This window comes from Hylobates moloch, unplaced genomic scaffold (assembly GCF_009828535.3).
Source record: "Hylobates moloch isolate HMO894 unplaced genomic scaffold, HMol_V3 SCAFFOLD_18, whole genome shotgun sequence".
Lineage (NCBI taxonomy): Eukaryota > Metazoa > Chordata > Mammalia > Primates > Hylobatidae > Hylobates > Hylobates moloch.
This window is the reverse complement of record NW_026652293.1, coordinates 20622307-20641517: the sequence shown is the minus strand read 5'-3', so window position 1 is coordinate 20641517 and position 19211 is coordinate 20622307.

Here is a 19211-nt window from a genome sequence, read left to right as displayed (position 1 = left end):
AATCTGCATTTCTAACAAGTTCCCAGGTGATACAGATGCCACTGGTTCATGGATAGCTAGGCTCTAGGGCAAAAGACACCTATCTCTGCACCTCTGTTTTCCTTCAACTTAAAAACAAAAGAATAATAACCCTATTTTGCTGGGTTGAGAAGATAAATGAAATAATACATGAAAAGCACTTTAAACAGTATCTACCATCTAGAAAATACTCTATACGTGTTATCTATTATTATTATAAAACTCATGCTATATACCAATGCTTTTTATGAATATTAAAGTCCAGGATTAAAAGTAACTGCAAGTATTTTTATCGTTTGTTGAATAATTTGCATATTATTAGTATAATACTTATTGTTATGAGAAAAATACAAAAGTCACTGTTGATTAGAAAAAGGCAAACTCTGTAAAATATTTGAAGAGGTTTATTCTGAGGTATCTGTGAGGACCACAAACTGTGACACAGCCTGAGGAGGTCCTAGGAATATGTACCCAAGGTGGTCGGGTTTCAGGTTGATTTTATACATTTTAGGGAGACAGAAGTTACAGGTAAAGATATAAATTAATACCCCTAAGGTGGTATATATCTGTTTGGCCCAGAAAGGTGGGACACCTGGAAAGGGGGAAGAGAGAGAGGATTCCAGGTCATAAGTAGATTCAAAGATTTTCTGATAGGCAATGGATTAAAAGAGTTAAGCTTTTCCTAAATGGCTGAAAGCAGAAAGAAATGCTTGAGGTTAAGATATGGGGGTTTGTGGAAGCCAAGGTTCTTGTTATGTAAATGAAGCCTCCAGGTAGCAGGCTTCAAAGAGAACAGATGGTAAGTATAGGTTATCAGACCTTAAAACATGCCAGACTCTTAGTTAAATCTCTCCTGGATCAGGGAAAGTCCTAGTAAGGAGAGAGGATTCTCTACAGAATGCAAATTTTTCTCATAAAAGACAGCTTTGCAAGGCCACTCCAAAATATGCCAAAGACATATATTTTGTGTTAAAATACTTTGATTTCCTTTAGGGCCTGTTATGTCATGTGATGTTATACTAGAGTCAGGTTGGATTTGCTATCTTATTGCTGTAAAGAGTCTGTTCTGTCAGTCTTCGGATCTCTATTTTAATGTTAACGCTAGTCAGTTGTGTCTAAACTACAACAGGGAGAGGGTATAATGAGGCAAGACCTATCTCCTCCCTTTTACTCTCACGACATGAACTAGTTTTTCAGGTGTTTTGTTTTGTTTTGTTTTGTTTTGTTTTGTTTTGTTTTGTTTGAGACGGAGTCTCGCTCTGTAGCCCAGGCTGGAGTGCAGTGGTGCGACCTCAGCTCACTGCAACCTCTGCCTCCGGGGTCCTTTTTCAGATTATTTTTTGGAATCCCCTTGGCCAAGAGAGGGGTCCATTCAGTCTGTTAGGGGGCTTAGAAATTTATTTTTGGTTTCCACCACCTATGTACAATTCAAATATATATGTACATATAAATTGAATGTAAGCAATAAATGATTTTCAATAACATAGGTATAAGTGCCAGTTCATGATTAGCTGTCAGGTGGGAAAAGACAGAAATGATGAGGTCCTGCCCAAGGCTATGGGTTTTGGCACAAGACAGGCTTAGAATCAAGCCCTATCTCTCCTTAAGCAAGTCAATTAACCTTTATAAGCCTCATTTTCTCACCTGTTAAGGAGGGAATACTTTCAGCACTCTGACCTGAAAAGAGACAATATATGTAAGACCTTAACCCAGTGCCTGACACAGAATAAGCGTTCAATAAATATCAATTTGGGGCACTATTATTAAGTCAAAGAGCCCTAGAATTCATTGTATGTCTATCAGGCACAGATTCAAAACTATGGATTAGTTGTAAAAGCATAGGGTTATAAATACCCCAAGACCTGAGCTGAACTAAATTCTGCATCTGGCTACCTGATGGCATGGAACTGGTAAGACATCAGAAGCAGGGATAATTTGGAAAAGGTTCAATCCAGGAAAATCAATCCAAGGTAAGCAAGCAAGCAAGCAGAGTGAAGGAGAGCACCCAGGGATGTGTTCCAAGCATGCACTGGGCATTGCTTCAATACCAGCAGACTTTTAACATGATTTTCATCAGAACAGAACATGTGACGCTGAACGTCATACTTTAGAAGTTAAGGGAGGTGGGGAGGGATAGCATTAGGAGATATACCTAATGTAAATGATGAGTTAATGGGTGCAGCACACCAACATGGCACATGTATACATATGTAATAAACCTGCACGTTGTGCACATGTACCCTAGAACTTAAAGTATAATAAAATAAATAAAAAAATAAAAGAAGAAGTTATAGGAAACATTGAGTAGTTGATAATCTAGATTTATTCTAATCAGCAAGAACTATCTCACTGGGGATGTGAAAATTATAAAAATCCTAAGAGAGAAAAACAATACCACTTTAACCTTAAGAGCAAAAGATGGTCAACATGGATACAGTAAACGATGCTCTCCAGATGACATGAAAGTATATTTCAAAATTCCAGAGCAATGATATACAGTTCCCTAAAAGGAGCACTAAAGGAGGAAGATGAGGCTGAGGAAGAAAATAAGTTGAGTGTTAAGTCACATTAGCAAACATTTACTGAGAGTCCTCAAGATGGAGGTGGAGAAGCCTGTAAGGCACTGTAGAAAAAGCCCAAGATTTGAAATCAGACAGACAAGCATCTTCTTGCTTCTTTTTAAGATAACTTAAGTTTAGCAAATGATTTGACCTCTCTGCCTTGCCTACACCTCAATCTTATAAAAATGGCAATAACAAGAAAGCACAACTCTGAGTACTGCGAAAATATAGAGGATGTAAGACACGCAACTGCCCCTCATGTTGGGCAAATGAATGGGAATAAAATTGCCTGGAATATAGGATAGAATATGAAAATAAAATATTGAGTTTATAGATTGACTTCTATAGGAGTATTATGAAGGAAGACACTAATTCTGACTAAGGAAATCAAGTCTTTAAGAAAGAGATGGCATTTGAGTTTGGCCTTGAATTAGGAGTAGGAGTTCTACCAGTGGAAGTGAGGGACAGAGAAAAAGAGCTGGTAAGTTTAGGGCAAATATTCCAGGCAGTTTTAGCAAACACATAGAAGCATGAATATATGAAAGTGCCCAGGAACTAGTGAGAAATAAAAAGCATTTAAATGTTTAGGTAAGGATGCAGTGGCAAGAAGCAGAAAACAAGATTGGAAAGTAGGTGAGGATGAGAACATAAAAGACTTTGAACAGCATGATAGGGGCTTGGCATTCTCTGTATTATCAGAAACTTGCAGTTTTATAGGCCTTCATTTCCATGTGCGTTATCTTTTCTAACATGCACAAAACTTGGAAGTAGGTAGATGTGTTGTTTTTGTTCTCATTTTAATACAGTTGAGGAAATTGAGTCTGAGTGACTTTCTAAGTTAGCAAACAAGTATCAGAGTCGGACTAGAAAGTAGACCTGCTGCCTATTTGACAGATGCTCCTTCCACACTGCCATGCTTTCTCCATAAGCACTTTGGAGCCACTAAAGTGCCTTATTACACAGGATTTTGAATGCCAGGCCAAAATGTTTGACTTACCTTGTTTTTTGGGCAGAGGACTTACTTAAACAGAATAGAAATATCAAGTATGGCAGGATGCACCAGAGAGAAGAGATGCTAAGACTAAATGTAGAAGACTTAACAGTCCTGGCAACATGAAATCCAAAAAAACGTCTTTGTAAAACTGTGCAATTGAGTTTCAAAATATGCACTTCACAAGCTCAAGTTGCATAAGAACCAAGTTAATAGTTAATAAGAAATGGATCTGTGATTTAATTAAGATTAATGTAAGCATTAGTGTTAGGTAGCTGCTAAAAACAAATGTCCTGTTGGCTGTGTTACCAGAAAATTCATGTTCAGAATAAGAAAGGCATGAGATCAACATGTTGCTTATATCACCCCTAGAAGTGTGTTCAGTTCCAGGAGTCAAACTTTAAGAAGGACACTCCTGATAAGCTGAAGGAGTATAAAACAAATCTATTAGAATGATGGTCAACAGCCAAAAAAACCTGTGAGTTTATGTTGGGGGGAAACTAGAAATTTTAACAGAACAAAAGAGACTGGGGAGGGAGGTTGATTCAAAGGGCAAGACAGATTTTACGGGCAGAATGAAGACCAATTGTGGGATTGCATAGAATGTAGGACATTTACTGCCAAATTAAGAATCGTCTATAAAACACTAAGCTTGATGCTCCAAATGTATGTGCAATGCTAAGGGGCTATGTTAAGCCGTGTTGCTGTGAACTGCTATAGTGGGAAACAGATTTGCCAAGAGGGTTTTAAGGAGGTCTCTAAAAAAATTCGGAGTCTATAATTTTATATACAGTCACGCAATGGTTATTATAAATTTTCAGCAAATTCAGAAGGAAAGGGTAATATAAATCATAGCCATTAAGAAAATAAAGTCGTTGCCTTCTAAATAGCTTCTCAGTGTTAAATTATTAAGTGTACAGTAATGCAATATCAAAGACTCATTATTCAAAGCTTCTTGTTCCTCATAATTTACATTTGCTTTAAAAAAGAAATAGTCAAGAAATTGGACTTTTTAAAAAAGTTTTTTTGGAAATAAAACATTTTCTCTCACTCTCTGTTTAGTGCTATATTGCCTTTTTTAAAAAAATATAAAAGGGAAAATTTTCTGCAAGTTGTTAAATTTTAAGTCACCCTGGTATTTTTACCAAAAAACTCTCACAGATAATTTTATTAATATACTTTTTTCTAACTTGTTTTCTACTCATTTGCGTAATTTAATTCTCCTGTGATTTACTTCTTGTACTGTGATAAATTTGCCTATATAACAAAAGCTTATATATTAGTCATCAGTTTATGTACATGACAAAATCAATCTAATTTACTGTGCTGTTAATTTGAGCCTTTTATTAGCTAGTATGTGTGCATTTACAAAACAAAGTAACATCACTCTGTAGCATCTAGACTAGGCTCTGAGGTATCTATTGAAATATGCTAAAAATAGACTCAGAGTATATTTTACTATGTTCTTATTTTCTGTAAATTGCTAATCCAAGTAGTATATAAGTCATACTTTTAGCCCCACATCTCCTTTCTTAATAAAAATGCAAAACACATGTATTAAGCACAGAACACATACAAATTTCTTTACTATGCATAAGATAAATGCAAAAAAGTAAAATTTGTGGAAAGCTTTCAATGAGTTTATGCGTTAGTTGAGGAAATAAGATATTTGTGAAGACATAATTAAGACTACTACAAAATATTTTACCATAACAACTAAATGAATAATTACAACTAACATCAAAATTATTTTTTATAAAATCAGCTCATATTTTTCCATCTCCTTATGTCACCAATTCCTCTTTTTGATCAAATAAATTCAAAGAAAACAATACGTAAATTGTAAATCTATATGTTGGCCAGCTAATACTGTTGTATCATTTATAGGAAGTGTCTTGAGTAACAGTAAGAATTTCCATATGATTTCATTGCTTCTATTGTTAAACACCTTATACAATAGAGTAGGAATCCTGCTGAAACATGAAAAGGAATTTTTTGGTCGGCTGTGAACGACTGTGGTCAGTTCAGTTATGTTGTTGTTGATATTTTATTCATTTATTTTTTGAGACAGGGTCTCACTTTGTCACCCAGGCTGGAGTGCAGTGGTGCAATCACGACTTATTGCAGCCTCGACCTCTTGGGCTAAAGCAATCCTCCTGTCTCAGCCTCCTGAGTAACTGGGACTACAGGTGTGCACCACCATGCCTGGCTAATTTTTCATTTGTTGTAGAGATGGAGTCTCACTATGTTGCCCAGATTGGTCTCAAACTCCTGGGCTCATGCAGTTCTCCTGTCTCAGCCTCCCAAAGTGCTGGAATTGCAGGCGTCTGGCTGTTCTTGTTGTTATTAATGGGCACATTCTGTTCTAGTGTTATTTATATTAGGAGTATTTTGTTTTACAGCAACTCCTCAAAGATTAATATTATTTATTTTGTTTCATTTGCCAATAATGCGTAGTTTAGAGGAGGATCAGACTCAACTGTTTAAAACAGAATGACTTCTATTGTAACACAATGCCCAGTTGAAACAACAGCAATTAATGTATTTCTACATCAAATCTTGACATCTGAAAGATTTTCAAACAAATTTTCCTCTGGAATTAAAGAGCAAAGTAGGGATTTCTTTTAATGTGACAAAAGTGTAGCTAGAGAAAAAAAATCATAAACTATCGAATTATCAAAAAAAGTGGTCAACTTTTAACACTGACAAAGTTTAACACTGACAAGAGTTTCTCTCATCCTCCAACTTCTTTCCAACTATTTTTATTTATTGTTATTTTTGCATATTTTAACTTGTCCCCTTATTATCAGTCATTATTAGAAATTATAAATCCTGGCTCATTTTTTTAATAATAAATGCCATAATTCACATGCCCTAATAGCTGTTAAGAAGCAAGGATACAAACCGAGTAATTGGCTTTTAAAAGCCTTAAGTTTACTTTTTGTAAAAAGTAAACGTTACCAATAAATATGCACAAACCACTTTTAGAATATATTATGTATATACCAGAAATTAGAGAAGGGTAAGGATAATAAAAGTCTTCAGCCTGTAGAGTAGATTATCGGCATCATGAAGTCCGGTCCAGAAGGAACCACTTTACAATGTGGTTAGTGATGAGCAAACCATCTGAAAAGTAATCCCTCAAAAGTAGCATGGTCTGGGATGGGTGTGAGGCATATAAAAATAAACAAGACACAGTTCTGTCCTTAGGAAGGTCACAGTCAATTTGGGAAGATAAGATACATGAATAAAAACTTCACTAGCAAAGCAGCGTATGATGTCAAAGTAAAGGGGGAAATCTGTGTAGACTAGGATGAGGGAACAAGGTATAATTTGAGCGGAATTACAGGAAAAAAGTGAGAAAATAGGTTAGAAAAAATATGAACTGGGTAAGAATCAAGGATGCACAAATTGGGGAGAATAAGTAGACATTTAGTCTTAAGTGGAGAGTTTATTTAAGATTCAGTGGAAGATAAAGTTAGAAAAGTAGGTTAGGGTAAGATTTTAAAAGGCATTGAGTGTAAAGATGTCAAATTCTGTCCTTATCCAAACTTGTAAAACTGTATTTGAGGACAGGAGCTGTATCTCTTTTATTCTTGTAGTTTCCTGCTAGCTTAGCCTACTGCCTTTTCCTATAAGAAAATACTGAGTAGGTACCCAGTGTGTGTGTGTGTGTGTGTGTGTGTGTGTGTGTGTGTAAAATTGAGTTAGCATCTATTGGAAATACAAAACAATTAAAGGCTTTTAATAGTGACACAGCATGAGTAAACAATGTCTTAAGAAGATTTATCTACCTACACTAGATGATCAAGATGGGGGAAAGGCTAATGGTAAAGAGACCTCTGATGAATGGGAAAGTTAACCCTACTCTATATTTGTTTTATTACAAGTTAAGTATCACCTCTTATGGGTTTATTTATTTATTTTTTTTTTTTTTATTTTGAGACGGAGTCTTGCTCTGTTGCCCAGGCTGGAATGCAGTGGCGGAGTGCAGTGGTGCGATCTTGGCTCACTGCAGCCTCTGTCTCCCGGGTTCAAATGATTGTCCTCCTCAGCCTCCTGAGTAGCTGGATTACAGATAAACACCACCACACCTGGCTAATTTTTGTATTTTTAGTAGAGATGGGGTTTCACTATGTTGGCCAGGCTGGTCTTGAACTCCTGACCTCAGGTGATGCTCCCACCTCGGCCTCCCAAAGTGCTGGGATTACGGGCATGAGCCACCGCACCTGGCCAATTTTTAAAGGCAAACTGGTAGTTAAATTGGCACTCACAAAGATGCTCACATACTAATTAGCTCACCACATGACCATGTGGACACAAGTTGTACTAAATAAATGTCGTAATTATGATGTTTGTAATTATTATCAGCAGTAGCATCTAAGTTGCTACCAAACATTTCTACCACATTTAGAAAGTGTTAGGGCATGTATTCACTAGCTCTCAATTACAAGATTTTCCTGGAAGAAGAGAAGCAAAAACACTTTCAAGTTTTCTGTGGAAGCTATGTTTTAAATTTTAAATTATTATTATTGATACATCATAAAATACTGAAACTTTTAAATAAGGTTTTGGTGGGAGTTTAGGCTTAATCTAACATGCAATATACATGAAAAACTGAGGGCAAACACAGCACTTCATGTCCAGACAGCTGGTTCATAAAAAGGAAAAATAAAGAAAAAGGAAGAAATGTTTGAAATTTAAGTTGGTTTTATCATTGTTGATCGTCGTCACAATTGTACAAATAACTTTCATACATAGGCCTGGCTTTGGAATAAAGTCACTAGGGAGGTTTTATATTTTATAGTATTGTTCTGTTCCTAGGAGGATGCTGTGACCCCTCAATGGATATGCTAATCATCACATCAGAAGCACAACTAGCTTCAAATGGAAACCAGATTGAACTTGGTCACTGACGAAACAGGAGATTAAACAAGCTACACTGTGTCTCTGGGAGAACAAAAAGCCAAAAAGCACATTTATCACCTCTGAATCACAGTAAGGCCTGCCTTCAAACAAGATTTTCTTCCCCATGCCCATTTTAAATAGTCAATTAGTAGGTGACAGGGAGGAGCTGAGAAAGGAGGGCCTGGGAGTATTTAAAGTCCTGTAATGAGTCATCCCATAATAATATAAATGCATTGCAATGTGTAGAACGATTTAAAGTGAAACAAAATCTACCATAAATAAAGTTGGATTTTGGAAGTAGGTAGAGCTAGTTATATGCATAGAAGAAAGGAACAGTCACCTACTTAGGGGAATTTGAAACACATCAAAAAATTCAACACTTTTCTATCTATAATACAAATCACTCTACCAAAGGGAGCATTTGTCATTTCTATCAGGTTACTGTTAATAAACAAAAGCCTAACCTAAGTAGAAAAACTTAGAAGTCAGTAGAACATCAAAATATTTACTAGTCCATTTACTGATTTGGCAAATATTTTTAATGCCTACCATTCTAGGGTCAAGGAGTAAAGAGGTGAATAGAATACAGTCCCTATTCTCATGGAATTTACTAGTGACCGTAAACAAATATATCATGTGTCAGTGGGTGATGGATAAAATGAAGAAACATAAACAGGTTAAGGATGATAATAATGGTGATGCAGGGAGTACAATTTCATACTGGGTGGTTAAAGAAGGCCTCTCAGAAAGGAGACACTGGACACTTGAAGAAGGTGAGGAATGAGCCATGTAAATATATCTGGCGAAAACCAGATCCAGGCAGGGAACAACAATGCCAAACCCCTGGAGCAGGGCTACCCTTAGACTGTTCTATATATAGCAAGTTGGCTGTTGTGATTGGAGTCGAACAAGGGAAAGGAGTGGGAGAATAGGTTCATAAAGGTACTGGGGCCAGGGAAGGGCAGAAAGATTCTATAGAACATTTAGGCCATGTAAGTTACTTAGCTTTTACTCTCAATGGAAACTGATCTGATGGTTTTGGGGAGAGGAATGAGGTGCCATTTTAAAAGGATTATTCTGGTAGCTGTATGGAAGACAGGAAGGGGAAGCCGGGAGACTAAAGAGACAGCTACTGCAGTAATCACATTCAGAGGTGATCCTGGCTCAGAGTAATGAAAGTGCCCTTGAGGTGATAAGAAGTAGTTGTATTCATGACATATTTTTCCAGATAGACCTGCAAGATTTGTTTATGGCCTAAGGCACATAGAATAATCAAAGATGAGCATAAGGTTTTTGGTTCAAGCAACTGAAAAAGGATGGAGTCATCATATCAAGATGGGAAAACTGGGGAGGAGGTAAAATTTGGGGAGCAAGAGGAAGCTGGGATCAAGACTACAGATTTGAACATGTTACATTTGAGATGCCTAATAGATACCCGAATGAAAAAACCAAGTAGCCATTTGTATGTATGGAGTTGCAGAGAGGTTGAAGGTGAAAGTATAAACTTGGGAATCGTCAGCTTTTAGCGGATATTTAAAGCTATGGCATTGATTGAAGTTATGTAGAGACTAAAATAAAGAAGTTGAGAGTCTAATACTGAGACAAAATTTAGAAGTTGGAAACATGAGGAGGAACCAGCAAAGGTGAAACTAAGAAAAAGTAGGCAGAAGTTACGCACAAGAATAATCAGGAATAAATGGAACAGTGTCCTGAAAACCAAGTAAAAAAATTACCAAAAAAAAAAAAAAAAAAGAGGAAGTAACTGTCAATGCTGCTGATCTGTCACGTACATTAAGGATCCAGAATTTAACATTTGATTTGACAATTGTGTAAAGTCATTAACCACCTTGACAAAGGAAGTTTCTGTGGAGAGATGGGAAGCTAGTATGATTGGAATGGCTTAAGGGAGAATTGGAGAGGAAGAACCAGAGACAGAGATTATGGACAACTCCTTTAAATAGTTTTATTGTAATAAAAAGAAGAGAAATGGGATAGTAATTGGAGAGAGATAGGATTCAAGGCAAGAATTGCTAAAATAAAATAAAAATTGTTTCAGCCAATTTATTTCTTGGTGGGGATCCAGGAAAGTGAGAGGAAGGAAAATGAAAAAAAGGCAGACAATTGCAGGAGCTCATGTCCTTTATTATGTGAGGGGTTGGGGTCCCGTGGACAATTTAAAATGATGATTGCTTTAAATAAGAGCCCCGAGAATAGTTCTTAATCATATTAATTGATTGGATCAGCAGCCTTTCTGAGTACTAATGATAATACAGCTTTATTGAGCACTCCCAGTGTACCAGGCACTGTCTTAATCACTTTATATATGCTTTGACTTGTCCTCAAAACAACTGTATGAATTAAATTGAGTCTACAACTTATTCCTTTATTTAATCATTGAACAAATGTTTAATAAGAGCCTACTGGGTTCCAAGCATTGGATTGGCTGTTAGGGAATAAAAAGTGAACAGCAAAATTATTAGGTAAGAGTTGTGGAATGTTCATTATGTACCAAACCTTATACAAATAACTCTGTATCTATAGTTTCATATACTTCTCGCACCAACTCTAGGAGGTTTGTATTATCATCCACATTTTAAAGATTAGAAAACTGAGGTTTAGAAAAGTTAAATAGCTGGGCATGGTGGCTCACACCTGTAATCTCAGCACTTTGGGGGGCTGAGGCGGGTGGATCACCTGAGGTCAGGAGTTCAAGACCAGCCTGGCCAACACGGTGAAACCCAGTCTCTACTAAAAACACAAAAAATTAGCTGGGCATGGTTGTGCATGCCTATAATCCCAGCTACTGGGGCGGCCGAGGCAGGAGAATCGCTTGAACCCGGGAGGCAGAGGTTGCAGTAACCCAAGATCATGCTATTGCACTCCAGCCTGGGCAACAAGAGTGAAACTTCATCTCAGAAAAAAAAAAAGAGAGAAAGAAAGAAAAGTTAAAAACACCAAGGGGAAACACATCGATGATTCAAACTCAGGCTGTGTGGTTCCACTCTGTTACTTGCACATTCCCTGCCTTCTACACAAGGTCATCCTTTCCATCTGCATTGTATAGAAAGGCAAAAATCATGTTAACAAAAAAAAGGAAAGAGAGAGAAGGAAAGGAATTGCAAAATGTGTCAAGTACAGAAAAACTCCAGCTAGATGCAAATGCTGATAAGAATTTAGAAAAATAAAGACAGAGAGCATCTATTGGATTTGGCTACATAGAACTCACTAACAAACACGAAAAAGGTCTTTAGGAAGTAATAGTAGAATATGGATTGGAGAAAATTCTTCTAAATATGGTTTTCCTCCCTCCAGATAATTTCAAAAATAGTATTTTGGTTATTTTAGCTTATGCCCAACATTCAACATCAGGATCCTGGCTTATCCTTGGCCGTTATCACTCATCTCTCATTTTGCTCTGTCAGTTCCACCCACTCCTCATCATTCTCGTCAGCAATCCTGTCAAAAGTAATAGTAGAATATGGATTGGAGGGGGTGGAAGAGTACATGAGAGGTGGGGAGAGGAAGGACGTGATTATGAAAGGGAGCTGAGAAACGAGGAGAGATGTGTTTGCAAGTGAGGTCTTTTTCAACATAGGAGATATTAAAGCCTGTCTTCATGCTAATAGAAAAGACCCAGTAGAGAGGAGCAGTGTCCGTCATAGAAAATATTGAAAGAACACTGTGCATTCCTAAAGAAAGTGAGAGAAAATAGGGTCTGTAACTCAAATGCAGAGAATAGCCATTAACACAAGAGGAACACTGCCTCTGTATTGTAAGGGAAAGAAGTAGAAAACAGGTGCACATGTGTGTTGGTTTGTAAATTTGATAATGGGAAGGAAGATAAAGAAATTTGCTGATAAAAACAAAGCCAGAGTCTGAAGCCAGGCCTCTCTACAACAAAGCAGCATGGCCATCGAGTTGACAAAACAGCCTTAAAAACAGTTTTCTCAACCTGGCCAAAATGGCGAAACCCCATCTCTAGTAAAAATGCAAAAATTAGCCGGTCATGGTGGTGCGTGCCTGTAATCTCAGCTACTCAGGAGGCTGAGGCAGGAGAATCGCTTGCACCCGGGAAGAGGTGGTTGCCGTGAGCCAAGATTGCGCCACTGCACTCCAGCCAGGACGACAGAATGAGACTCCGTTTCAAACAAAACAAAACACAACTGTTCTCAGCTGCTGAGCAGGGTCTCTGCAGAAACTCCTTATTTTCTGAGAGCAAAAATGGCCATAACTCTGCCTCAGCCTGGCTAGAGACATTTCTGCTTGTTCCTTCCTCTCAACAGGGTCACTGCTCAGATAGTTCAGGAAAGAACAGAAAGAAGATAGCTTTCTTTATTCTGAGAAAAAAGCCAAGCAGGCAGATTCCTTCCCCACCATTTGTGGGAGAAGAACCTGTCCCACTTGGTTGAAATATTTGAAATATTTACCCTTACTGGACTTTAAGCTGTCAGTGAATGTTGCTCCTGTCCAATTTAGAAACGGTTTCAGAGAACCATTTATCTGAAATGCCAGTTGTTACAATGCTTTTCTCCTTTCCAGCCTCCCTCCACCTAACTTCGCCTCTTATTTCTCTACCTTATTCCTGACTGGTCCTCCCAGTCTTTACTAAAGCAAGATCAAAACCTTTCTCTTCCACCTACTCTCTTTCCTTCTCTTTGCCACCTACATTTTCTAATCTTTATCAAGAAGTAGCATTCTTCCCATCAAAATCTCAGGCTAAAGTCCCATATTCCACATGGTAGTATTTGACATATGCCACATTTTGTTTTACAGAATGGTTTCTATGATGATCACAGAAAAGTCTTAAATTTAATTGTTTGAAAATCCATCTACATATGGTTTTCCTCCCTCCAGACAACTTCAAAAACAGTATTTTGGTTATTTTAGCTTATGCCCAATATTCACTATCAGGATCCTGGCTTATCCTTGGCCATTATCATTCATCTCTCATTTTGCTCAGCCAATTCCACCCACTCCTCATCATTCTCCTCAGTAATCCTGTCAGAAAATCAATTTGCTGCTTCCTCTGCTATTAAAGTGGATTATCCAGTAATTCTTTCCTTTTAAGGAAGAGAAACGAGGGTAGAAATAAGCTTGCCTCTGTTGATCCCTAACATAGGCATGACTGAATTTCTAATGCAGGTACTGTACCACTTTAGATAATTTGCAGAGACTGCTGCACTTTAGTCAAGCCTTATTAAAATGGAAATGCATGTTATAATTCAAGGGCACTTGCTGAATGGTACATTAATGTGTTCACTGAAAGCATTTGCTTTCAGGTAATATGTAATTACTAACATGACTATAATAAATGCTATTGAAGGGGAAGTCCTGTGTATGCCCAAGACTAGGCCAGGGACAAAGAAATCCAGTAATAAGCAAAGATTATAAGCCTGTAGGGAACTCAAAATTTTAAATAATAAAGCAATTTAGTTAGGGCTGCGGCTGCCATGGATTTAGTCCACCTAGGAGAAGAGAGGGTAAACATATTATCAATATTTGGAAGTTATACCCTAAAACTTGAAATTCAGGACTGCCTCCTGAAAAAAATTAAACTGAAATTAACTCTGAGAGGTGGAAGTTGTTCCTAAAAATATCAGGCACTGTCCTGGGCAATGACTTGTAAATAGGAAGCTGAAATTGTCCTTGAATCAGAGTGCAGCTCTGGTTGGGATCTCTCAGTATTTAAAACTGTGGCATTGACAACCATATTAAGATATCTAAGGAAGAGAATAAAAAGAAGCGGTGGCTCACGCTTGTAATCCCAGCACTTTGGGAGGCCGAGGCGGGTGGATCCCGAGGTCAGGAGATCGAGACCCCGTCTCTACTAAAAAAATACAAAAAATTAGCCGGGCGTGGTGGCGGGCGCCTGTAGTCCCAGCTACTCGGAGAGGCTGAGGCAGGAGAATGGCGTGAACTCGGGAGGCGGAGCTTGCAGTGAGCCGAGATTGCGCCACTGCACTCCAGCCTGGGTGACAGAGCGAGACTCCGTCTCAAAAAAAAGAAAAGGAATAATACAGCTACCTGATCCTCATGCATTCTGTTACACTGTAACTCCAGAGATTCACCCAAAGGACTTCAGGAGTTCCGTTTCTGGGTGTAAGTTCTTTGTAGAGAGCACTGATTCACACTAGTGACTGTTTTCACAGTTACATTTTGATAAAATTTCCAACTGACAGAAAAGCTGCAAGGATAGTACAAAGAACTCCTGTTTACTCTTAACCCAAATGTTAATGTTAGTATTTTACATTTGCTTTATCATCTTTCTCGCTATATGTGTATAATTTTTTTTAACTATTTGATCGTAAGTTGCAGACATAATGCCCTTTTACTTCTAAATACTTCAGAGTATATTTCTTATCTAGCCATGTCACAATTATCAAAATCAAAAAATTAACATTGGCTCAATACTGTCACCTTTTTTCCACAGACCTTATTCAGATTTCACTAATGTCCCATTAATGTCCTTTATAACAATAACACAAATCCCAGCTCAAGCATTGATTCCATTGTCATGTCTCTTTAGCTTCCTTTTATCTGAAACTGTTCCTCAGTCTTTCATGGCAGTGACATTTAAATCATACACATCACTTGTTTTATGAATGGCACACAATTTGGGTTTGTCAGATGTTTGTGATTAGGTTACCTTTAAGCATGTTTTAAGGAATATCACAGAGGGATGTTCCTATCTTTCTAGTTCATCATATCAGGTGGTACTCATGTTGATTTGCCCTATTATTGGTGATGTCAACTTTAATCACTGTGTTAAGGTATTTTCTGCCAGATTTCTGGCAGAAAATAATAATAAATATTATTATTATTAATAATTATTATTATTATTCTCTCCTTTGTAATTAATACAAATTTGATGGGGAGCTAATCTGATAATATGGAGCTATCCTATTATTTCTCAAACTTTTACACATTAATGGTAGCATTTATCAGTGATTTCTGCCTGAATTAATCATTATTATCATGGCTGCCAAATGGTCATTTCCCCCATTCCACTGCCATTTGTTGTCAGCTTTCTACTGTAAGGAAAACCTTTCCCTCCTCTCCTTTGATTTTATTTACTTACGTATCAGTATCAACTCATTTCATTCTATTGATCATAATTCATACATATAAATACAATGGATTATAATTTTGCTATCATTATTTATTTTGATGCTCAAATTTGAAACAGATTTAGCCATAACGCAGTGATTTTTTTAAAATTCAGATTTCCGACTTTTATTGAAAAGTCAGTCCTCTGGCAAAACTGGGGCAATAATGCTTTGGATCAGAGTGACTGAGAGAACCTCAAAGAGGCCTGACTTCTCCAGTTTCCAAATTCCCCTCCGGGTTGAATTTACCCATTTACATTACCTAAGCTAGATTGATGCTTCTTATTCTGTATGACAGAGAGACCCTTCATAAATTGATGGAAATTATTTTTATTTTGGCTTCAATCTCACCAAAGGAAATTTCTAATTACGATTCCTGTGTAGATTAACTACACGAAGAACATGAGCTGACTATGAAGGTTGTTAGCTTCTCCCTTCTCCTGCTGTTTTCTTACAGTAAATTATTAAACTGGTATTTTGGTATCTACTTAAGTTTTCTTTGGATTTTAGCTGTTGCTACTTAGTCTCTCAAGACCCTTTTGGACCTGCACATCAACTGGAGTATGTCGTGGGCCTTCAAAGGAAAGGCCAAGTTCCATAGCAACTAGTCAAGATACTACCTGGCCTTCTCTGCTTTAGTCGGAATCTTGTTAGACCACTGGCACGCTTTTATCCTCAAATGTTTACAGAGACTGGAGAGAAAATTACAAAGCAAGAGTAGCTGTTTGAGGAGGGAGGATGTTTACGGTGGGCTAACATTGATAGAAAAGATGGTACAAATGGAAGCTCGTGACTTGTTACCTTAAGCAAACAACTTGCTTAGGAAAGAGAAGAGAAAACCAGGACATTAGAGAAGAGAATCACAGAAGACTGACTAGAAACAGTGAAATGATCAGAAAGGTCTGATCAAAAAAGTGGAAGAGGAAAAAAAAAAACACCTAAGGAGAGGGTAAAGTAAGTCCCAAGCAAACTACCTAGGTTTCTTATTGTAGTATAAGTTGTATCTAAATGGCTTATGGTTCAATGTTGTCTTTTCTTAATAGTCCAGTTTAGGGTAAGGAGGCTCTAAACTAATGCTTATGGGGATCTCCAGTAGAAAGTGTCATAATATAACATGTTGTTACAAGTCTGGTGTGATTTAGTAGTTAATCTATTGAATCAAATTGTCTTTTTGGAAGTGTAAATGAATACAATTACAATTAAATTTATAATTTTTTTTTTTTTTTTTTTCTTTTTGAGATGGAGTCTCACTCTGTCACCCAGGCTGGAGTGCAGTGGCGCCATCTGGGCTCACTGCAGCCTCCACCTCCCGGGTTCAAGCGATTCTCCCACCTCAGCCTCACCAGTAGCTGGGATTACAGGCATGCGCCACCATGCCCGGCTAATTTTTGTATTTTAGTAGAGACAGGGTTTCACCATGTTGGCCAGGATGGTCTCTAACTCCCGAGCTCAAGTGATACACCTGCCTCAGCCTCCCAAAGTGCTGGGATTACAGGCAGGAGCAACCGCAACCAGCCTAAATCAATAACTTAATGCATACATAATGTCAAACTATTTTTCAAGATCATGGAAAATGTTGAATAATTTTTTTTTTTTTTTTTTGAGACAGAGTCTTGCTCTGTGGCCCAGGCTGGAGTGCTATGGCACTATCTTGGCTCACTGCACCCTCTGCCTCCCAGGTTCAAGCAGTTCTCCTGTCTCAGCCTCTCCAGTAGCTAGGACTACAGGTACATACCACCACACCTGGCTAATTTTTGTATTTTTAGTAGAGACAGGATTTCACCACATTGGTCTGGCTGGTCTCGAACTCCTGACCTCAGGTGATCCACCCACCTTGGCCTCCCAAAGTGCTGGGATTACAGGCGTGAGCCACCACTCCCAGCTAAGAATTTTAAACTTAAATAACCTTTTATTGCTAAAGAAATAAGAGAGATTATAAACCTATGGAGCTATTAACTGGGATGTTAAAATTGACTTCTATATGTCTTGACCCTAAGATAATATTACTAATGTGGAATTTGTAGCTTGCATGAAATATTACTAACTCACAGCTTTCCTCCATACACATTTTACAGTTATGGTTGCTCTAAGTGGTCAAAGTTGTCATTCATAGGGTGGAGTAGCATAGCAAAAAAGAGAAAACAGAAAAACTCAAGTTAGAATAACAGAAGAGAAAACTTTTTAAAATTATGAAATGACAGACCTAAACCTTCACTAATATCCTAAAGTGAATAGACTAAATTGACTTTAAAGAGAAACAATAATTACTCTTCAAAGGAATCAGTTGTGAAAAAGAGTAAAATGTGGAGGAGAAGCCCCAAAAACACTGTGAAAAGGCACTGCTATAAGAGTTTGGAGCTCAGAGTTGCTATCCCCAGTTCTACACATTGAAATCACCTGGGAGCTTAAAAAAAAAAAAAAAATTCCATGGCCTGGATTCCACCTCTGGGGAATCTAATCCAATCAATCTGGGGTGTGGTTGGGCCTCAGGCCTTTAAAAATCTCTTTAAAAGTCAAAGTCACTTAAACTCTTAAGTGATTAAGAATGTGAGGAAATTTCAGGTTGAACAACTGGTCACCAGGTTTGGTTTATTTATAAAATGAAGTTGCTGGACAAGATTAGTAAAGGAACTGAAAGAAAAATGTCTAAGCACTGAGCATTTTCTGGTTTTAACTTGTGGCTTTTCTCTTGAACTATTCTCTGTTATCATACTTTAGGGCATAGAAAAATGTATCATTAGTTATTATGTTCTAACATGGTAATTATTTTTCTGAATATTTTGTCAGTAAAGACAGTGAGGCAGAATCCAATCATTTATCAATGACCCAAGTGATCTTTAAACATTCATAAGCCACTCAAACATGTTCAATATTGCCTTGTATACTAAGTGATAAAATAACAAAGGTATCTGTAAACATTGAACTATGTCATTTTGTATCATAATTCCCTAGAGCCTGATACTAAATGTATTTTAAGCCTTTAAGCAATGTGACCCAAGACTGACAAGCAGTATGTACTTAATACATTTTTAATAAATGAATAAATAAAATAACAAATACTCTTAAAATTCAAAATTTTAAATGAATTTAGGACAAAAGTATAGTAGTACATTTAAAATGTTCCAAGTTGGCCGGGTGCGGTGGCTCACACCTGTAATCCCAGCACTTTGGGATGCCGAAGCAGGCAGATCACTTGAGCTCAGAAGTTTGATACCAGCCTGGGCAATGTGGCAAAATCCTGTCTCTACCACAAATACAAAAAAAGAGAAAAGAAAAGAAAAAAAATCAGCTGGGCGTGGTGGAATCACAGTGCCTGTGGTCTCAGTTACTTGGGAGGCTGAGATGGGAGGATGGCTTGAGCCTGAGAGGTGGAAGTTGCAGTGAGCCAAGATTGTGCCACTGCACTCCAGCCTAGGTAACAGAGTAAGACCCTATCTCGAAAAAAAAAAATTCCAAGTGGCTAGTATAATATCAAATAAATAATCCTGAAAATGATATACAGTTTATCTATTTAAAATATATAGAATAAAGATACAGTTAGAGTAAGATTATCCCTTTACCTGATTTTTATCAATGGTTAGTTATATAATTTACATTTTATTTTATTACATTCTTTCAGTACTTAAA